This window comes from Fistularia commersonii, unplaced genomic scaffold (genome assembly GCF_037954325.1).
Source record: "Fistularia commersonii isolate RoL2024-O1a breed Wild unplaced genomic scaffold, RoL_Fcom_v1.0 HiC_scaffold_59, whole genome shotgun sequence".
NCBI classification, from domain to species: Eukaryota; Metazoa; Chordata; class Actinopteri; order Syngnathiformes; family Fistulariidae; genus Fistularia; species Fistularia commersonii.
Window position 1 is genome coordinate 407752 of NW_028234017.1, and position 24284 is coordinate 432035.

Sequence of the window (24284 nt, forward strand, 5' to 3'; positions counted from 1 at the left end):
GCAGAGAAATGCCTGTTCCACCAGACCACCGTCCAGTTCCTCGGCTACCACCTCGATCCACAGGGAGTGAGTATGGATGAAGAAAAGGTCAGTGCCGTCCACTCTTGGCCTCAACCCCAGACAATCCAGCAACTCCAGAGGTTTCTGGGGTTCGCTAACTTCTACCGACGGTTCCTAGAGAACTTCAGCCAACTGGCTACACCCCTCACCTCCCTGTTGTGCGGCAAACCAAAACGCCTGCAATGGAACCCAACCGCCACACGAGCCTTCCTGGAGCTCAAGAAGGCCTTCACGACCGCCCCTCTGCTGCACCACCCGGACCCAGATCTTCCCTTCACAGTGGAGGTTGATGCTTTGACCACGGGGGTGGGAGCTGTCCTGTCCCAACCCCATGGAAAGCCGGCCCGACTCCAGCCCTGTGCTGAACTCATCCTTTTTGAAAAGAAGGCAGAGAGCAATTATGATATTGGCAATAGAGAGCTCCTGGCCATCAAGCTAGCATTGGAAGAGTGGTGCCACTGGCTTGAGGGCGCGAAATACCCTTTCACGGTGCTAACAGACCACAAGAACTTGCAGTACCTGCGCCAAGCCAAGAGGTTAAACCCCCGCCAAGCTAGATGGGCCCTCTTCTTTGCCAGGGCGATATCGGATGTTGAACTGAAATCTGGTGCTCTCGATGGGCGAGCCGACGCTCTGTCACGGATTCACTCCAGAAAACGCCCTGGAAGAACCAGAGAAAATCCTGCCTGACTGATGCTTCCCGGATTTCTTCATCCAGGCTCCACCGGATGGGGTTTACGAGCACACCGTGTCCGACCCCGCACCACCCAACACTCCGGCAAATCGTACCTACGTACCACAGACCATCCGGGAATCTCTCCTCACCTCTGCACACTCCGCACCAGGTACCGGGCATCCAGGAATGAGTGCGACTCAGAACATACTTCGAAACAAATATTGGTGGCCAGGAATGTCGAGAGACGTCCGAAGATATGTCAGCCAATGCCCCGACTGTGCCAGGGCAAAAACGCCTCGTCACCTACCAGCAGGGAAACTGGAACCCTTACCCATCCCAAATAGACCCTGGTCCCATCTCACATTGATTATGCCACAGACCTTCCACAACCACTAGGATGCTCGTGTATCCCTTGGAGGGGGGATCGATTTTTTTTTTTTTTTTTTTTTTTTTTTTTTTAAGGCATGCAAGTTGATGCTGTAGGGACTCCCCTCATGGGGATCAGAGACAGCAGAAGCCCTCTTCAACCAGGTCTTCCGGAACTTTGGACTGCCGGAGGACATCGTCTCTGATCGAGGACCTCAATTCATATCCAGGTTTTGGAGAGCCTTCCTTCGCCTGCTGGGGGTGACAGTGAGCTTGTCGTCTGGGGATGGTAACCAAACAGAACGCAAGATCCAAGAGGTATGCCGCTACCTTCGAACGTACTGCCAGCAACACCCTGCAAATTGGAGTCAATTCCTTCCCTGGGCAGAATATGCTCAAAATTCCCTCAGCAACCAACCACCGGGTTGACGCCATTCCAGTGCATGCTTGGCTACCAACCACCCATGTTTCCCTGGACAGGAGAATCCTCAGAAGTCCCAGCAGTTGATCAATGGTTCAGGGAGAGCGAGAGGGTGTGGGCCAGAGCCCACCGGCATTTGCAAGGGGCTCTACGCCGCCGCCGCTGCTGTGCGGATGCCCACCGAGCCCAGGCCCCTGCCTATGTCGTGGGACAGAAAGTGTGGCTCTCGACACGGGACCTTCGCATGAAACACCCCTGCAAAAAACTCGGCCAAAGTATATCGGGCCCTTCAGGATCTCCCACCAGATCAATCCGGTTACTTTTCGCCTACAACTCCCGCCTGAATATAAAATTCACCCGTTATTTCATGTATCTCTGTTAAAACCGTGGTATTCCTCTTACTCTTCAGACGCTGCAGGCCCTGGGGTTGCTGTGCCGCCTCCACCACCTCCCCTCCTGGACGAGGGACCCATCTATGCAGTACGCCAGATACTCCAGGTACTCCAGTTGACCCCGGCGGTGTCGAGATTGGTCGACTGGGAGGGGTACGGGCCAGAGGAACGCTCCTGGGTCCACCGCAAGGACATCCTGGACCCACGGCTATGGGAGGAGTTCCATAGCGCCCATCCAGGTCAACCGGCTCCGCGTCCCTGTGGTCGTCCCCATCGCCGTGCGCCCTCGTCCAAGGAGAAGGAGGCTGGAGGGGGGGGGGGGTACTGTCACAACTCATCGGATCCCCGGGCAAGCGGCACAGCAATCACGGCAGTTATCCCCTGCACCTGGTGAACACGCCTCACCAGGAAACAATCCCACTAATTAGGCAAGAGTATAAAGGGCGGGCCCAAAGTTGCAGACATTGTCTGATCTCGTTGCTATGACAAGTCTGCGTATTCTTCTCCCTGATGTGTGTATGACCTCCCGGTCTATCAACTTATACCTCCTGCGAATCTATGAACCTGTGTCTGTCCTCTTGGAAACCAACCGTAACACTGGTTGTACGGTTTGGTGCGTCATTAAATTTTTGGTCGGGAATACAAATTGTCGAGGCAGTGCGTTTCGTAACTTTATGAACTCTAATACGGGAGGCTTAAATCTGTGTAGTACAGAACTGTTCATAGTTGAGGACTGTTTTACAAGGAATGGTTTGAGAAAGGTATATGGTCAATAATTGACTTGCTGGATGACAATGGCAGAGGTTTGTTGCCATGCAGTACATATCTATTGTTCCAAATTATTGTACTGTGTGGTGAGAAATCATGTACGTATATCATTTTCCAATATAATATTTGTTTATGGAACGCTGAAAATTGGACAGGAATCTTGTTGATATCAAAGTCAGAGATAAGCAGAAGACTTAGGCTGCCGACTATGTTGAATAAGTAGTTTGGAGTACAATACCAGAAAGAATGAAGGTGAACTGGTTGAAATCCTGGATCAAACATCATCAATGTCCCATTCAGGCAGTCCAACTCTATCACTTTCAGCCCTCCTTCACTTGTTTCTTTCACCAAATGTGTTTTTTTTTTTTTTTTTTTTTTTTTTTTTTTTTTTAAGATGGTGTGGTCTGTTCCTCCAGATTAAGTTGAAATTTATTTGGTTAATAGATTTTATGAGTTGATTTGGAGCAGCATTGGAATACACTGGGTATATACATCTGGATAAACATTCCCTTTTAGTCAAATATATCCAGCCTAATATTGATAAATCTCTTTGAATCTAAACTGAGCCATATATTCAATTTAGCTTTACTTTGATTCAATGTTCCTGGATTGCTTTAACTTTTGGTCCTTAGATAGGAAAATGCTCAAGTATTTTATTTCTGATTTGATAGGAACATTGCTGATTTCCTTTAGTGGCGAGTCGTGCAGCGCAAGAAGTTTGCATTTCTTTAAGTTTAATGACAATCCTGAAGCCTTGGAGAATGTTTTTCAACGCTCATTTGGACTTGATGTTCATCAAGGTTGTGTCATCTGCCAGCTGGCTAATAACAATTTCTGTCCCCAACACGTCTAACTTTTGGATATCGTTGCTATTTTTAACATAAACGGCTAGCATTTCGGTAGCAAGTATAAATAAATAGGGTGAGATGGGGCAACCTTGGGGGATTCCCACATCAACATGGAGGCTTGGAGTGGTGCCGCTTGGCAGGGTGACACAGCTATGAATATTCTCCTGGAGCCCACGGATCACATTCCTGAATTTTAAACCAAATCCAAAATGTTCGCGCGTCGCTGTGATAAATGGATGTTCGACCGAGTCAAAGGCTGTATAAAAGTCCAAGAAGAATATGAAGACATTATCTTCTATGCAGTATGCCTCTAAATGCATCGCTGGCCCTGACTCGGGGAATCCTAGACCCTACTTACACCCCCACCCCAACTTCTCTCCCTCACTCGTGGAGCTCCCTGAGCTCCACACATCCCGGAGCATCACGCCAACACGTTCACATTTAATTGACTGTCTATATTTTATGTCCGCTAGATAGAGGCATCCGCACATGCGCATCAGTGGAGCTTAAGGCTGGCTGAGGCATGGACTGAAAAAATAAAGACATGTGTGATGAGCTATAAAGAAGAGAAGCATATTTTTATAAAACATGTTAGAAAGAGAGGGTAATGCAGCCTCAGGGCGGCACTGGCCTGTGTCTCTCCAAGCCTGCCTTGGGGGGGCACAGTGCATTTATCCGGGTTTGGGACCGGCACAGGGAGACACTGCTGAGGGTTGCGTCAGGAAGGGCATCCGGCGTAAAACTTTTGCCAAAACCAAACATGCGAGTCAACCATAACCACACCATACCGGATCGGTCGCGGACCGCGTTAACAACGACCGCCATTGGTACTGATGACCTACAGGGTACTAATGGAAATTGGGCCACTGTGGGTCGAAGAACAAGAACAAGAAGAAGAGGAGGAGCGCGTGTTCGGAAGCAGAGAGAGAGGAGGAAAGGAAAGAGCCTGGGACTGAGAGTAGGGACTTTGAATATTGGGACTATGACAGGAAAAGGTAGAGAGTTGGTGGACATGATGCAGAGAAGGAAGGTGGATATACTGTGTGTCCAGGAGACCAGGTGGAAAGGTAGTAAGACTGGAAGCATAGGAGCAGGCTTTAAGCTGTACTATCATGATACTGACAGGAAGAGAAATGGAGTAGGAGTTCTCTTGAAGGAGGAGTTTGTTAGGAACGTCCTAGAGGTGAAAAGAATGTCAGATAGACTTATGAGTCTGAAATAGGAAATTGAAGGTGTGATGCTCAAGTTTGTTAGTGGCTATGCCCCACAGGTGAGATGTGAATCTGAAGAGAAGGAGAAGTTCTGGAATGAGTTGGATGAAGTGATGCAGAATATTCCCAGAAATGAGAGAGTGGTAATTGGTGCAGACTTCAATGGACATGTTGGTGAAGGCAATAGAGGGGATGAAGAAGTGATGGGCAGATTTGGTATCCAGGATAGGAAAGCAGAGGGACAGATGGTGGTAGATTTTGCAAAAAGGATGGAAATGGCTGTAGTGAACAACTTTTTCCAGAAAAAATAGGAACATAGGGCAACTTATAAGAGCGGAGGTAGGAGCACGCAGGTAGACTACATCTTGTATAGACGAGGTAACCTGAAAGAGATCAGTGACTGCAAAGTAGTTGTAGGTGAGAGTGTAGCCAGACAGCATAGGATGGTGGTTTGTAGGATGACTCTGGTGACAAGGTGGATGAAGAGGACAAAGGCAGAGCAGAGGACAAAGTGGTGGAAGCTGAAAAGGGAGGAGTGTTGCATGGTTTTCAGGGAGGAGTTGAGAAAGGACCTGGGTGGTCAGGGTGAGCTTCCAGATGATTGGACGACAACAGCTAGTGTTATCGGGGAGACAGGTAGAAGAGTACTTGGTTTGTCATCTGGAAGGAAAGTAGATAAGGAGACTTGGTGGTGGAATGAGGAAGTGCAGGAGTATATTCAGAGAAAGTGGTTAGCGAAGAAGAAGTGGGATACTGAGAGGACTGAAGAGAACAGACAGGAGTTCAGGGAGATGCGGCGAAAGGTAAAGATAGAGGTAGCAAAGGCAAAACAAAGGGCGTATGATGACTTGTATGCTCGGTAAGATAGTAAGGAGGGTGAGAATGATCTATGCAGGTTGGCGAAACAGAGAGATAAAGATGGAAAGGATGTACAACAGGTCCGGGTGATTAAGGACAGAGAGGGAAATGACACATGCTAGAAGAGTGATGGGAAGATGGAAAGAGTACTTTGAAGAGCTGATGAATGTGGAAAACGAAAGAGAGGCAAGGGTAGAAGAGGGGACTATTGTAGACCATAAAGTAGCACAAATGAGTAAAAGTGAAGTAAGGAAGGCATTGAAGAGGATGAAGAGTGGAAAAGCAGTTGGTCCTGATGATATACCTGTGGAGGTGTGGAAGTGTCTTGGAGAGACAGCGGTAGATTTTCTGACCGGATTATTCAACGGGATCTAAGAGAGTGAGGAGATGCCTGAAGAATGGGGACGACGTGTGATGGTGCCTATTTTTAAGAATAAAGGGGATGTGCAGAATTGTGGCAATTATAGAGGGATAAAGTTGATGAGCCATACAATGAAGTTATGGGAAAGAGTAGTGGAAACTAGACTGAGAGCAGGAGTCAGCATTTGTGAACAGCAGTATGGCTTCATGCCTAGGAAGAGTACTACAGATGCAGTATTTGCGTTGAGAATGCTAATAGAAAAGTTCAGAGAAGGCCAGAGGGAGCTGGTTTGTGTTTTTGTAGACCTAGAAAAAGCATCTGACAGGGTGCCAAGAGAGGAGCTCTGGTATTGTATGAGGAAGTCTGGAGTGGCAGAGAAGTATGTTAGACTGGTGCAGGACATGTATGCTAGCTGTGAGACACTGGTACGGTGTGCTGTAGGGGTAACCGAGAAGTTCAAGGTGGAGGTGGGACTCCATCAGGGATCAGCTCTGAGCCCCTTCTTGTTCGCAATGGTGATGGATAGGCTGACAGATGAGGTTAGACAGGAATCCCCATGGACCATGATGTTTGCGGATGACATTGTGATCTGTAGTGAGAGCAGACAACAGGTAGAGGAAAATCAAGAGAGGTGGAGGTATGCTCTGCAAAAGAGAGGAATGACAGTTAGTCGCAGCAAGACAGAACATACCGTATGTGTGTGAATGAGGGGAACTCGGGTGGAACGGTGAGGCTACAGGGAGTGCAGATCAAGAAGCTGGAGGATTTCAGGTACTTAGGGTCAACAGTCCAGAGCAACGGAGAGCGCGTAAAAGAGGTGAAGAGACGGGTCCAAGCAGGTTGGAATGGGTGGAGAAAAGTGTCAGCGGTACTATGTGATAGAAGACTTTCAGCCAGAATAAAAGGAAAGGTGTACAAGACAGTGGTGAGACCAGCGATGATGTATGGACTAGAAACTGTTACAATGACCGAAAGACAGCAGGCAGAACTAGAGGTTGCAGAGATGAGGATGTTGAGGTTCTCTTTGGGAGTGACCAGGATGGATAGGATCAGGAATGAGTCTATCAGAGGAACAGCACATGTTCGATGTTTTGGAGAAAAGGTCAGAGAAGCCAGACTGAGATGGTTCAGTCATGTACAGAGGAGGGATAGAGAATATATTGGTAGACGGATGCTGTAATTGGAGCTGCAAGGCAAGAGGTCTCGAGGAAGACCAAAGAGAGGATTTATGGATGTGGTGAGAGAAGATATGAAGGTAGTTGGTGTGAGAGAGGAGGATACGGAGAATAGGGTTAGATGGAGAAAGTTGACTCGCTGTGGCGACCCCTGACGGGAAAAGCCGAAAGAAGAAGACAGTAAACGCTTCAACTGTGTGAGATAAGCACTTGTAGACAACATGGCAATATATTTTGAACCAGTTTCTTGATTTTAGTGATTTTGACATTTTTCTTTTTGAAAATTTATTAGAACAGGTTCCTTACCAGAGTCACAACATTCTTACAAAACCTCATAACAAGATATACATTATACAATATTCTTTATAGGTCACTTATTTCCTCAATAGCAAGCGAAAAATAAAATAAAACTAAAAAAAAAAAAAAAAAAAAAAAAAAAACACAAAAAAAACATCTAACTCAGTCAAATAGAGATAATATCTTCAACTCTCCAAATATTTTTGAATGGGTGACCATTTGTCAAGATATAGGTCTGTCTGAATTTGTAAGTTTGCTGTTATGCGTTCCATGAAGTTTACATCCTTAAGTCTCTGACGCCACTGGTCCAAGGTAGGTGGGTGGGGTTTGAGCCAGTTTACTGTGATCATTTTATGTGCAATTAATAGAAGAACTCTAAGCGAAAACACCTGGTTTTTCCTTAACTTGCTTGTTGATGCTGTACCCATAATAAATTGCTGTGGATCAATTGGTCTGTTTGATCTTAAAATCTCACTTATTTTTTTTTTTACCTCTTCCCAGAATTTCATCAGTTTAGGGCAGTCCCAAAAGATGTGGGAGAAGTCCCCCGTTATGCCACAGCCCCTCCAACACAGGGGAGAACAGTTATTATCATAAGAAGCTATTATCAAGGGAGTTTTAAAATACCTTATTCTTAACTTCCAGCTGAACTCCCTCCATGTTGGGCTGCTTAAACATTTTTGCCAGGGTAACCAAGAACTCTCCCATTCTCCATCAGCAATCACGGCATTAGATTCCAGTTCCCACTTAGCTTTCACATCCAGTGTGTCTACTAAAGTGTCCATACTTATCCTGCCATATATATCTGATATTGTATTTTTAATGTTCATTTTGTTCTCAACTATCTCAATCCAATATTGTTCATAATTAGTTGAAGCTTCTTTAATATTGTCCCATTCTTTGTGTGTCATCAAATAATGTCGAATTTGAAAATATCTAAATAAATCCTTAGAGTCAATGTCGTATTTTGCCTGAAGTTGTGAAAAAGCCCTCAGAGTTCTTCCTTCAAATAACTGATTTATTGTGATTAAACCTTTCCCTGCCCACTAATGAAACCATCGTCCATCTTTGCTGGCAGAAAGTCACCTGCTGTTATTTTTGCTGCCCTTGATAGGGATAGAGGTAGCTTAAGGAATCGTCTTGTCTTTTCCCAAACCTTAGGTGTATGGTTGACATATTAATTTTGTATCTTAAGTCCACGTCTTGCTTTTGAATTTAGAAAGGGAAGAGTTGTAAGCGACACATTTTTAAATGAACCATGCTGTATATGCACCCATCTTGTGTCCATATCTAGTTTTATCCATGAGACCAATTTTCCAAGTTGTGCTGCCAGGTAGTAACTTCGGAAGTGTGGCAAGGCCAATCCGCCCTTATCTCTGGGTGTACAGAGTATTTTCAATCTCACTCTGGGCCTCTTGTTCTGCCATATATATTTGGAAATGAGCTTATCCAGTGATGTAAAGGTAGATACAGGAACAGTGATAGGCAGAGCATTGAACAGAAACAGCATTCTAGGTAGGACATTCATCCTGATACTTTCTATCCTCCCAACTAAGGACAAAGGAAGCACCTCCCATCTTTCCATGTCATTTTTGATCTGAGAAATTAGTTTACCATAATTTGCCTTATATAGCTGACTTGTGTCGTGTGTGAGAATGATTTCCAGGTATCTAAAGCCCCCTTTTGACCACTTGAATTTCACCTCTCCATCCAAGTATGTCGGCCAGCATCCTGTTATCATCATTGCTTCTGATTTCCCCTCATTCACCTTGTACCCTGACATCTCCCCATAGTCTCTCAGGCATTGCATAAGGGCCGGTATAGATGACTGAGGGTTTCTTATAAACAAAAGAACGTCATCCGCGAACAACGAAATTTTGTGTATCTCCCCTCCTTCATCTACTATTCCCTCGATCGGATCGTTTGTCCTTATCAATTTAGCAAGCGGTTCAATACACAATGCGAACAAAATAGGCAAGATTGGGTTCCCCTGCCTGACTCCTTTTTTAAGGTGAAAAAATTGGGAGCAGTACCCATTCACTCTGACCCTTGATATTGGGTCTTTATTCAGTGCTTCAATCCATTTTATAAATGTCAAATTAAATCCCATTTATTCCATAGTAAATTTCAGATATGTCCAGTCCACCCTGTCGAACGCCTTCTCAGCATCTAGACTGAGAAGCATTGACGGGTGAACTGAATGTCTTGCCAATGATTGTACATTTAATGCTCTTCTAATATTGTTTGCTCCTTGTCGACCTGGTATGAAACCGGTCTGGTCTGGATTAATCAATTTACCTAAGTATTTCTGCATTCTATTTGCTAACATGGCACTAATAATCTTTACGTCATTCCCCAACAAACTGATCAGCCTATAGGCATCACAGTCTAATGGATCTTTCCCCTCTTTGTGTATAACCGTTATTACTGCCTCAGACCAGCTCTGAGGTGGGTCATTTTCCTGTAAGGCATAATTAAAGATCTGGCAAAGTTTTGGCACAAGCTCCTCTCCAAAGGCCTTATAAAATTCACCTGGTAAACCATCTGTGCCAGGGGATTTGTTGTTTTTTAATGATTTAATAACGTCTTGTATCTCGTTTTCTCGGATAGGAGCTATTAATTCGTCCGCCTCAGATGCAGAGTTTTCTTAAGTTAAGATTTTTGAATATATCTTCTAATATCCTTTTGTCTTGTGTTTCTCCTGATGTATCATAAAGATTTTTATAGTAAGTATGGAATGCCTCAGCTATCTCCTCTGGGTGGGAGACCTCGGTCAGAGAGGAGGGGTGTTTTATCTTAGGGACAATACGGCTTGATTGTTGTTTCCTCAGTTGAAAGGCAATAGCCGGCTCGCCCGATTTCCCTTTTCATAGTACCTTTGGCTTGTGTATCGAAGTGCTCCCTCTGCTTTTTGTGTGAGAAGTTCATCCAAAGAGGTTTTACTTTCATGTATTTGTTTAAAGACATTTTTGTCCCTTGTCATTTTGTGTTCATGTAGTAGTCTTTTTATGTCACTTTCCAGCTGTTTTTCCTTTTCCAATCTCTGTCTGTTTAATCCAACCGCAATTTCAATACATTTCCCTCTCAGCACAGCCTTTGCCCCCTCCCAAAGAGTCGAGGGGGATACTGATCCATTATCATTAATTTTGAGGTATTCATCAATTGTTTTTTTTATGTTTTCCTTTATATTTGGATCTGTCAACAAGGAAATATTTAGTCTCCAGTATTTGAAGTGCCAACCAAAGCCTAAATTTAATTTCATATATACAGGACCATGATCAGATAGGGTACCAGGTTCAATAACACATTCTCTGACTTTATATAAGCTTTGTTTTGAGATGCAAATCAAATCAATTCTTGAATATGACCCATGTACCATGGACAGAAAGGTGAAATTTCTCGTGGTTGGGTTCTTAGCCCTCGAAACATCCACAAGTCCTTATTCTTCCAACATATGTTTTGCTGCCCTGGATTTCCTGCTAATGGGCCCATAATCAAAAGGAGTTTTATCCAATTTTACATTTAAAACACAATTGAAATCTCCTCCTAAAATTATAGTACCTCTGGCTTCTCTTGCCATTACAGTTGCCACTTCTTTAAAGAAATTGGGGCCATCTTCATTTGGGGCATAGATATTCATGATAGTTAGCTCTACTCCACCTACTGTTCCCATAATAAGTATATATCTCCCCGCTTTATCCTTCACTTCTCTCTGAATTGCAAAACTAATTGAATGACTGATTAAAATTGCTACTCCCCTCTTTCTGCTGTTTGAACAAAAAGCATAGAATACCTGTGCAACCCAGTCTCTCCTCAATTTCTTATGTTCTACCTCATTTAAGTGAGTTTCCTGTAGTCACGCTATTGAGCAATTACATTTCTTCAACTGAGTCAGCATTTTCTTCCTTTTTATAGGATTATTTAATCCTTTGACATTATAACTGATAATCCCTACCTCTGACATAAATCGGCATTTCCTATTTTCATTTTACTCTCCCCAGATTCACCTTTGCATAAAGTAACTATCCTTGACATGTCGGTTTGCCGACCAAACCGACATGTCAAGGAAATAAGAACTCTTTAAACACAAAACAGAAAAAATAAAGTAAACATATGTGACTTCCAATAGTCCAGCTGAGTACAGATATCTGTCCAGCTCCTGTTGTAATGCAGGCAGAGGGTTGTGATTTAAGATTCCCTCTGGGAAAAGTGCACTAAGTGCTGTCCCAACCACAGACCAAAGAAAAAAACAAAATCTTTGGTGAGGCGGTGATCCCAACACAGGTCTCATCGTAAAAAAATATCAATTGAAAATAATAGCAAAGTTAACTCTCCTCTCCTCTCAATAACTTTACAATATGATTCACTTAACTTCAGCATATTTGGCTGTTTAAACTATGAACAGTAATACACATAGAACTTTAAGATTGACAGTATTAACGTTATCTAATTATTTTAACATTACCTGGGCACAGTACTCTTCATCATTTTAGTCCAGCAAAACAGCCCGCAGGTATGCGGCGGACAGTGATGTGTCCTTTCTTTCTCTCTTCCCACCATCCTGTCTTTGCCAGCGTAGGAAATATTTTCACTCCCGACTCCAAGTTGATTCTCAGCTGCGCTGGATAGCGGCACATTGCCCGGATCTCCTTCTCCTTCAGCTGCTTGATCAATCCTCGGACCCGCGTTCTCTTCCTCTGTATTTCTGGAGAGTAATCATGGTCAAAGTAAATCACTCCTTTTTGGAACTTCACTCGTTTTTGGGCCCATGCTTGTCGCAGCACTGCTTCCTTTACTGTATAATCCAGAAACCTCACGATAATGGAACTGAACTCGCAGGCTTTAGCCCCAGTGATCTGTGTGCCCTCTCGATTTTTGTATTTAGCCCGGGCGGGAGTTGTAGTGCCTGTAGTGCCGTCTCAATTAAGTTCCTCACAAAACCAATCATGTCACCTTTCTCACTTTCCTCGGGTACTTGATAAATTCTCAGATTGTTGCGGCGCATCCAGTTCTGTAGATCATCGCACATGTTCGTCAGGGCCGCCTCCCGTTTCAACAGGTGCCTCAGCATCCTCTCATGGCGCTGGCCTGTGTCCTCCACCTGGCATATCCTGGTCTCCGCTTCCTCAGTTCTCTGCTCTAGCTTCTTCATCCTTTGAATCAAGTCCGTGACCGACACCTCCAGTCTAGTTAATTGTTCCCTAGTGTCTGCAAATGCTTGCTTATTTTCTTTCCTCAATTCTTTCAACTCACGAAGAATGTTCTCCATGTTCTGTTCATCCATTTTTCCGCTCACCTGGCTTCGGGAAGATGGCGGCCGATTTTTTTCCTTTCGCTTCTTCTTGCTGTTTTTGCTGTTTTGCTGCGTTCCGTGTGTCTCTGGCAGTGCTCATCCTAATCTGTAATGCTTCAGACTCACTCTTCCACCATTAAACTGACAAGTATTTTTTCATAAACTGCTGAATACTACCAATTTTCGGGAGGGCTCAACTCTGTGTGTATGTCTCAGAACATTGTGTCACCAGAAGTCCAGATAAGCACTTTTTGACCACATGACTATATCTTTCGACCAATTGGCTGGATTGGAGTAATTTGGACGTATATTGAGCAGAATTATTTCTTTTTCAAAATACTCCACACCAGACAATTTTTTGCAAAAAATATATAGGTTATTTACGATTTGTACAGTTAACGCTTCAACTTCGTGAGAAAACACTTTTTGACCACATGGATATATCTTTCAACCAACTGGCTGGATTTTAGTCATTTAGAAATATATTCTGCAGAAAGATTCCTTTCCAACATACTCCACACGAAACATAAGCTTGCAAAAATATATATGCTATTTACACTTTGTACAGCAAAAGTTATCTCGGTGAGATAAGCAGTTTTTGACCACATATGCTATTTACACTTTGTACAGCAAACGCTTTCACTCGGTGAGATAAGCAGTTTTTGACCACATGGTTATATCTACTTAACCTGTGGTTGGATTACACTGAATTCGACATATGTTGTGCTGAATCATGTTCTATTCAACATGTCTTAGCACTAGACAAAAGATTTAAGGTATTTACAATTTGTACAGTAAACCTCTTCAACTCTGTGAGATAAGCACTTTTTGATCACATGACTATATCTTTTGACAAAGGGGCTGGATTGGAGTAATTTTGACATACATTGTGCAGAATCGTTTCATTTTCATCATATATCAGCACCAAAGACAAGCTTGAAAGAATTCCTATGTTATTTACAATTTGTACAATAAACGCTTCAACTCTGTGAGATGAGCACTTTTTGAACAAATGGCAATATATTTTGAGCCTGGGGCTGGATTTGAGTGATTTTGACATATATTGTGATGAATCATTTACTTTTTATTATATTTCAGCACCAAACACAAGTTTGAAAGAATTCATATGTTATTTACAATTCGTACATTAAACACTTCAACTCGGTGAGATAAGCACTTTTTGACCACATGGCTATATCTTTCATCCAAGTGGCTGGATTTTAGTAATTTTGACATATATTGTGCTGAATGGTTTCTTTGTTTAACATACTCTGCACCAAACAAATGCTTGCAAATATGTATATGTTATTTACAATTTGTACAGTAAACCTCTTCAACTCGGTGAGTTAAGCACTTTTTGACCACATGGCTATATCTTTTGACAAAGGGGCTGGATTGGAGTAATTTTGAGATAAATTGTAGAGAATCATTTCATTTTCATCATATATCAGCACCAAACACAAGCTTGAAAGAATTCCTAAGTTATTTACAATTTATACAATAAACGCTTCAACTCTGTGGGATGAGGACTCTTTGACCAAATGGCAATATATTTTGAGCTTGCAGCTGGATTTGAGTGATTTTGACATATATTGTGCAGAATCATGTTCTATTCAACATATTTCAGCACCAGACAAAAGCTTGAGAGAATTGATACGTTATTTACAATTTGTACAGTAAACGCTGCAACTCGGTTAGATAAGTACTTTTTGACCACATGGCTAATCTTTTGACCAAGTGGCTGGATTTGAGTAATTTTGATACATATTCTGCAGAATCATGTTCTATTCATCATATTGCAGCACCAAAAACAAGCTTGAAATAATTCATACATTTTTTACAATTAGTACAATAAATGCTTCAACTCTGTGAGATAAGCACTTTTTACTAAATGGCAATATATTTTGAAACTGCGGTTGGCTTTGAGTTATTTTGACATATTCTTTGTAGAAGCATGATCTCTTAGACATATTTCAGCACGAAACACAGTTTGTAAGAATTCATAATTTATTTACAATTTGAACAGTAAACTCCTCAACTTGGTGAGATAAGCACTTTTTGACCACATGGCTATATCATTCGACCAAGTGGCTGGATTGGAGTAATTTGGACATATATTGTACAGAATCATATCCTTTTCATCATATATCAGCAACAAACACAAGCTTGAAAGAATTCATATGTTATTTACACTTTGTCGAGTAAATGCTTCAACTCGGTGAGATAAGCACGTTTTGACCACATGGCAATATCTTTTAAACCTGCGGTTGGATAAAACAGATTTTGATATATATTGTGCAGAATCATGTTCTATTCAACATCTTTCAGCACCAGAAACAAACTTGTAAGAATTCATAAGTTATCTTAAATTTGTACAGTTAACGCTTCAACTCGGTGACATAAGCACTTTTTGACCACATGGCTATATCTTTGGACCAAGTGGCTGGATTTGAGTGAATTCAATAATAATAATAATAATAATACATACGATTTGTATAGCGCTTTTCACGGTACACAAAGACGCTTTACAAGTTGACGACAGAAAAACATAGAACATAAACATTGTTAATGGGAAGAGCTGTAGGTGTTGTAGGTGGTTTGGAAGAGGTGGGTCTTGAGGTTGTTTTTGAAGGAAGACAATGAGTTTGACTCTCGGATGGCTGGGGGGAGGGAGTTCCAGAGGGTGGGGGCGGCGATGGCGAAGGCTCTGTCTCCCAGGGTGCGGTACTTGGACTTACAGATTGGAGTTAGGAGGTTTTCATCCGAGGAGCGAAGACAACGCGCTGGAGAGTGGCGACGTAGGTCGGTGAGATATGGGGGGGCGAGGTTGTTGAGGGCTTTGTAGGTGGTGAGGAGGATCTTGAAGTGGATGCGTTGTTTGATGGGCAGCCAGTGAAGTTGACGGAGAATGGGGGTGATGTGTTCTCTGGAAGGGGAGCGGGTAAGAAGTCGGGCAGCAGAGTTTTGGATGTATTGCAGTTTTTGAAGGGCACTAGAGGGGAGGCCATATAGGATACTATTGCAGTAGTCGAGTCTGGAGGTGATAAATGCATGGATTAGTGTTTCAGCAGCAAAGGGTGAAAGAGTGGGTCGGAGGCGTGCTATGTTTCGGAGGTGGAAAAAAGATGTTTTGGTGATGTGATTTATGTGTGGCCTAAAAGAGAGTGCAGGGTCCATGTAGATTCCAAGATTTCTTACCAGGGGGGAGGGGGAAACAGAGTGACCATCAATGGAGACTGCGAGATTGTGACAGGAATTGAGCAAGGATTTTGGGCCGAATATGATAATTTCTGTTTTGTTGCTGTTGAGTTTGAGGAAATTTTGGTTCATCCAGGTTTTTATGTCTGTGATGCAGTCGGTAAGGGAGGAAAGGATTTCGGGAGTGATTGTTTTGGTGTTTATGTAGAGCTGAGTGTCATCAGCATAGCAGTGAAAATGGAGTCCATGGCGGCGGATGATGTGTCCAAGTGGCAGTGTGTAGAGGGTGAAAAGTACGGGGCCAAGAACTGAGCCTTGTGGAACTCCGTGTCGGACGGGGGTGGTGGAAGATGTATGGTTGTTTGTGTTGATGTAGTGAGATCTGCCGGAGAGGTAAGAGTGGAACCAGGAGAGGGCGGTGTCGGTGATGCCTAATGATTCCAGACGGTTGAGGAGGATTTGATGGTTGACTGTATCGAAGGCAGCGCTGAGATCAAGGAGGAGGAGGATGGTGAGGGATCCGGAGTCAGAGAGAAGGAGGTAATTTGTTACTTTGATGAGAGCTGTTTCAGTGCTGTGTTGGTTTCTGAAGCCGGATTGGAAAGTTTCATACAGGTCATGTGTGAAGAGGTGTTGATTTAATTGTGCTGTGACAGCTCTTTCCAGTGCTTTTGAGAGGAATGTGAGTTTGGAGATGGGTCGGAAGTTGTTGGGGTCGTCGGGGTCGAGGCCAGGTTTTTTAAGGAGAGGGGTGATGGCAGCAAGCTTAAGTGATGTGGGGACTGTTCCAGAGGTGAGGGAGGCGTTAATGGTATTGGTGATGAGTGGGGCAAAGGGGGTGAGGCAGGCTATGACAAGATTTGAAGGCATGGGATCCAGGGGGGAGGTGGATGGCTTCATGGTGGTGAGTATTTTGGTGAGATCTGCTGTAGTTATTGGAGAGAAGTGAGTGAGTCGGTGGATAGAAGGGGAGGTGAGTAGGGGCTCTGGGACTGGGGTGGTGGCAGAGGAAGATGCAAGTTGATTATGGATGGTGTCTGTCTTTGAGGTGAAAAATGACATGAGGAGGTCACATTTTTCCGGGGTGAAAGTGGATGAGATGTTGTCGTGCGGTTTGAGTAGTTTGTTTATGGTGGAGAACAGAGAGCGTGGATTGGAGGATCCCGAGTGAATGATGCCAGAGTAGTAACGGGAACGGGCTTCATTGAGTGCTGTCTAGTAATGTTGCATATGGTCCTTATAGGCTTGGGCATGAACAGTGAGGCCGGTTTTCTTATGTAGTCGTTCAAGTTTACGGAGTTGTTTTTTTAGCTTGCGGAGTTCCGGGGTAAACCAGGGGGCAGAGTGAGTGAATGTGACTGTTTTGGATTTCAAAGGAGCCAGCGTATTGAGGGAGGTAGAAAGGGTGTTATTGTAAATGTTGACCAGGTCCATAGGGGTTGGATTTACTGGAAGGGTGAGATTAGAGAGAGTGTTGGTTATGCAGGTGGAGAGTTTTACTGGGCAGACAGATTTTAGGTTGCGGAAAGTGATTTTGCGGCTGGGCTTAGGTAGGGGCGTGGGGATGTTGATATCAAATGTGATGGCCAGGTGATCAGATATGGAGAGATCAAAACTGGAGATGTTGTGAATCTGTGAGCCAGTGGAGCAGACCAGGTCAAGGATGTGTCCGTGGTTATGGGTGGGAAAGGTTATGTGTTGTGTGAAGTTTGTGCAGTTGAGTAGGTCCAAGAAGTCAGATGCATCTTTACAGTCCAGGGAGTCAATATGAAGGTTAAAGTCGCCAAGAAGTATAACGGTGGTTGAAATTGAAAATAGCGAGGTGATGAATTCTGAGAGATCTGATAGAAAAGATGGGTTGGGTTTGGGGGGGCGGTATATGATCGCTGTGATGAGTGGTTTGGGTCCGGGTAGTTTAAAAGTCAGGTGTTCAAAAGAAGGGGCAGAAGGGATGGAGAGTATGCGAGGTTGGAGATCTTTGTGGAAAATTGCAGCAATCCCTCCTCCTCTGCCCTCAGTGCGCGGTTTGTCCAGGTAAGAGTATCCAGTGGGGGTGGTTTGGTTGAGAGAGAAATAATCCTGGGGTTTTTGCCATGTTTCATTTAGGCACAGAAGGTCAAGTTGTTTATCAGAGATGAAATCATTTAATATGAGGCTTTTATTGTTGAGGGATCTTGTATTGAAGAGAGCGATTTTTATTGCCTTTTGTTGTGAAGTGGATGGGGCGGAAGTTGGAATTTGACGGAGGTTTAAATAGTTCACGCGGGGATGATGACGCGGTTTATTGTGATGACGCGGGGAAGAGGTTTGGGGTCCGGTTTATGAGCTGTGCTGTGTCCATAGCGTTGGAATTGAATTTTCTGTTGTAAGAAAGTATGAAAAGTTGCGACGGGAGCTACGGTGAATGTAGTGGGGTCGACGAAGAAGTCCATGATTACAGAGTGTGGCGAGGAGTGTCGTGGGGGGGGTAGTTTAGGGATGAGCTGGAGGAGTTGCTTGGGAGTGTAGCTGAGTGTCATACCCGGGGCTATGAGGAGGCAGGTGCTGGAGCTGGATGTTGGAGATAGTTGCTGGTGGAGAAAGAGATGGTGGAGCAGGTGGAGCAAGCAGATTTCGGCCGATGGAAATGCCGTCTTGCTAGGCGCCGTCGGGATCCGGAGTTTCGAGACGCTAGCCGGCTAGCTAGCAGAACACAAGCAGTCCGGTGGGATGTCGAGGTTGTGAGATGCAGGTAGATTGGTGGAGAGATCGAGACAGTAACGGTAGCTACAGGGCGATTAGACTTTGGTTAGTTGGCTGGAGGATCGTAACTATTGAGAGATTTGTCTTTGGTTGGTTAGATTGGTTGGTTTGAGAGCGGGAAGCGGCAGCTAAGCGCGCCAGCATCCTCTCGCCCCCCCCCCAAAAAAAAAAAAAAAAAAAAAAAAAAATTGACATATCTTGTGCAGAATTATGTTCTTTTCAACATATTTCAGCACCAGACAAAAGCTTGAGAGAATTGATACGTTATTTACAATTTTTACACAGTGAACGCTTCAACTCGGTGAGATAAGACTTTTTTGCCACATGGCTATATCTTTGGACCAAGTGGCTGGATTTGAGTGATTTTGACATTTATTGTGCAGAATCATGTTCTATTCAACATATATCAGCACAAGACACAAGCCTGGGAGAATTCCCAAGTTATTTACAATTTGTACAGTAAAAGCTTAAAGTCAGTGAGATAAGCACTTTTAGACCACCTGGATATATCTTTCGAACCTATGGCTGGATTTTGAGTGATTTTGATATATATATTGTGCAGAATCATTTCCTTTTGGACATATTTCCACACCAGAAAAAAGCTTGAGAGAATTCATATGTTATTTATATTTTGTAAAGTAAACGCTTCAACTCAGTGCGATAAAAAGTTTTTGACCTCATGGCTATATCTTTCAATGCTGTGGTTGGATAAGAGGGATTTTGATATATATTGTAAAGAATCATGATCTTTTCAATATATATCAGCACCAGATACAAGATTGAGAGAATTCATAAGTTATTCACAATTTGTACACTAAACGCTTTTACTCGGTGAGATTAGCAGTTTTTGACCACATGGCTATATCTTTCAACCAAGTGGCTGGATTTGAATAATTTTGACATATAATGTGCAGAATTGTTTCCTTTTCAATATGTTTCAGCGCAAGTAACCTGCTTCAAAGGAATCTGTAGTTATTTACACTCTGTAGCAAAAACGCTTCAACTCAGTGAGATAAGCACCTTTTGACCATATGGCTGTATCTTTTGAATCGGTTGCAGGATCACAATTATTTTGACATATATTGTGCAGAATTTGGTCCTTTCAAACATATTTCAGCACCAGTAACCTGCTTCAAAGGAATCTTTAGTTATTTACACTCTGTATCAAAAACGCTTCAACTCAGTGAGATAAGCACTTTTTGACCATATGGCTATGTCTTTTCAATTTGTTGCTGGATTACAGTGATTTTTACATAGGTTGTGCAGAATATGGTCCTTTTCAACATATTTCAGCACCAGTAACCTGCTTGAAGACTTTCATGACTTATTTACTCTGTGTACCAAAAACGCTTCAACTCAGTGAGATAAGGACTTTTATGACCATATGGCTATATCCTTTCAATATGTTGCTGGATTACAGTGATTTTGATATATATTGTGCAGAATCTGGTCCTTTTCAACACATTTCAGCAGCAGTAACCTGCTTGAAAGGAATCTTTAGTTATTAACAATCTGTATCAAAAACGCTCTAACTCAGTGAGAAAATAACTTTTTGACCATATGGATATATCTTTTGAATGTAATGCTGGATAAGAGTGATTTTGACATATGTTGTGCAGAGTCTGGTCCTTTTCAACATATTTTAGCACCACTAACCTGCTTGAAAGGAATCTGTAGTTATTTACACTGTGTACCAAAACGCTTCAACTCAGTGAGATAAGAACTTTTTGACTGTATGGCTATATCTTTCGAATCGGTTGCAGGATCACAACTATTTTGATATATTTTGTGCAGAATTTGGTCCCTTTACACATATTTCAGCACCAGTAACCTGCTTTAAATGAATAAATGAATCTTTTGTTATTTACACTCTGTATCAAAACTGCTTCAACGCAGTGAGATAAGCACTTTTTGCCCGTATGGCTATATCTTTCAATTTGTTGCTGGATTACAGTGATTTTGACATATATTGTGATGAATTTGGTCCTTTTCAACATATTTCAGCACCAGTAACCTGCTTGAAGACTTTTATGATTTATTTACATTGTGTACCAAAAAAGCTGAAAATGTTTTGTTATTTCCACTCCAACTCAAAAACGATTTAACTCGGTAAGATAAGCACTTTTTGACCTTCTGGCTATATCTTTTGAACCTGTAGCTGGATTACACTGAATTTGAAATGTATTTTGTAGAATCATGTTCTAAACAACATATTTCAACAGTAGAAACCAGCTTGATGAAATCCATTAGTTATTTCCACCCCTAATCAAAAACGGTTCAACTCGGTGAGATAAGCACTTTTTGAACGAATGGCTATATCTTTTGAACCTGTAATGGGATCAAACTGACTGACATATATCGTGCAGAATCATGTCCTAAACAACATATTTCAACAGCAAAAACCGGCTTGATGATCAAAAACGCTTCATTTCGGTGAGATAAGTCTTTTTTGAAGGAATGGCTATATCTTTTGAACCTGTAATGGGATCACACTGAATTTGACATATTTTGTGATGAATCATGTCCTAAACAACATATTTCAACAGCAGAAACCAGCTTGATGAAATTCATTAGTTATTTCCACTCCGAATCGAAAACGCTTCAACTCGGTGAGATAAGCACTTTTTGAAGGAATGGCAATATCTTTTGAACTTGTAGCTGGATTACACTGAATTTGATATATTTTGTGCAGAATCATGCCCTAAACAACATATTTCAACAGCAGAAACCAGCTTGATGAAATCCATTAGTTATTTCCACTCCTAATCAAAAACGCTTCAACTCGGTGAGATAAGCACTTTTTGAACGAAGGGCTATATATTTTGATCTTGTAGCTTGGTTACACTGAATTTGACATATATTGTGCAGAATCATGTCCTAAACAACATATTTCAATAGCAGAAACCAGCTTGATGAAATTCATTAGTTATTTCCACTCCGAATCAAAAACGCTTCAACTCGGTGAGATAAGCACTTTGTGAACGAATGGCTATATCTTTTGAACATATAGCTGGATTACACTGAATTTGAAATATGTCTTGCAGAATCATGCCCTAAACAACACATTTCAACACCAGAAACCAGCTTGATGAAATTCATTAGTTATTTACACTTCTAATCAGGAACGCTTACACCCAATAAGATAAACACTTATTGAAAGAATGGCTATATCTTTTGAATTTATAGGTGGATTACACTGAATTTGACATATATTGTGCTGAATCATGTCCTAAAAAACATATTTCAACAGCAGAAACCAGCTTTATGAAGTTGATTAGTTATTTCCACTCCTAATCAAAAACGCTTCAACTTGGTGAGATAAGCACTTTGTGAACGAATGGCTATATCTTTTGAACTTATAGCTGGATTACACTGAATTTGACATATATCATGCAGAATCATGCCCTAAACAACACATTTCAACACCAGAAACAACCTTGATGAAATCCATGGGTTATTTCCACCCCTAATCAAAAACGCTTCATTTCGCTGAGATAAGTCCTTTTTGATGGAATGGCTATATCTTTTGAACCTGTAATGGGATCACACTGAATTTGACATATATATTGCAGAATCATGTCCTAAACAACATATTTCAACAGCAGAAATCAGCTTGATAAAATTCATTAGTTATTTCCACTCCGAATCGAAAACGCTTCAATTCGGTGTGATAAGCACTTTTTGAACGAATCGCAATATCTTTTGAACTTGTAGCTGGATTACACTGAATTTGAAATAAATTGTGCAGAATCATGTTCTAAACAACATATTTCAACGGCAAAAACCAGCTTGATGAAATCCATTAGTTATTTCCACTCCTAATCAAAAACGCTTCAACTCGGTGAGATAAGCAATTTTTGAACGAAGGGCTATATATTTTGATCTTGTAGCTTGGTTACACTGAATTTGACATATATTGTGCAAAATCATGTCCTAATCAACGTATTTCAATAGCTGAAACCAGCGTGATGGAATTCATTAGTTATTTCCACTCCAAATCAAAAAAGCTTCAACTCGGTGAGATAAGCACTTTTTGAACGAATGGCTATAACTTTTGATCTTGTAGCTGGATTACACTGAATTTGAAATATATTTTGCAGAATTATGCCCTAAACAACACATTTCAAAAGCAGAAAGCGGCTTGATGAAATTCATTAGTTATTTCCATTCCTAATCAAAAACGCTTCAACCCGATAAGATATACACTTTTTGATCGAATGGCTATATCTTTTGAACCTGTGATGGGATTACACTGAAGTTGACATATATTGTGCAGAATCATGTGCTAATCAACATATTTCAACAGTAGAAACCAACCTGATGAAAATTCATTAGTTATTTCCACTCCTAATCAAAAACGCTTCAACTCGGTGAGATGAAGACTTTTTGAACGAATGGCTATATCTTTTGAACCTGTGATGGGATTACACTGAATTTGACATTAATTGTGCAGAATCATGTTCTAAACAACATATTTCAATGGCAAAAACCAGCTTGATGAAATCCATTAGTTATTTCCACTCCTAATCAAAAACGCTTCAACTCGGTGAGAGAAGCACTATCTGAACGAATGGCTTTATTTTTTGAACTTGTGGCTGGATTACACTGAATTTGACATATATTGTGCAGAATCATGTACTGTACAACATATTTGAACAGCAGAAACCAGCTTGGTGAAATTCATTAGTTATTTCCACTCTTAATCAAAAACGCTTCAACCCGATAAGATAAACACTTTTTGAACGAATGGCAATATCTTTTGAACCTGTAATGGGATTACACTGAATTTGACATATATTGTGCAGAATCATGTTCTAAACAACATATATCACCACCAAAACCAGCTTGATGAAATTCATGAATTATTTCCACTCCAACTCAAAAACGATTTAACTCGGTAAGACAAGCAGTTTTTGACCTTATGGCTATATCTTTTGAACTTGTAGCTGGATTACACTGAATTTGATATATTTTGTGCAAAATCATGTCCTAAACAACATATTTCAACAGTAGAAACCAGCTTGATGAAATTCATTAGTTATTTTCACTCCTAATCAAAAACGCTTCAACTCGGTGAGATGAAGACTTTTTGAACGAATGGCTATATGTTTTTAACCTGTGATGGGTTTACACTGAAATTGACATATATTGTGCAGAATCATGTCCTAGACAACATATATCAACAGCAGAAACCAGCATGATGAAATTCATTAGTCATTTCCACTCCAACTCAAAAACAATTTAACTCGATAAGATAAGCAGTTTTTGACCTTATGGATATATCTTTTTAACTTGTGGCTGGATTACACTGAGGTTGACATATATTGTGCAGAATCATTTTCTAAACAACATATTTCAAAAGCAGAAACCAGCTTGATGAAATTCATTAGTTATTTCCATCCCTAATAAAAAACGCTTCAACTCGGTGAGATAAGCACTTTTTTAACGAATGGCTATATCTTTTGAACTTGTAGCTGGATTACACTGAATTTGACATTAATTGTGCAGAATCATGTTCTAAAAAACATATTTCAACGGCAAAAACCATCTTGATGAAATTCATTAGTTATTTCCACTCCTAATAAAAAACGCTTCAACCCGATAAGATAAACACTTTT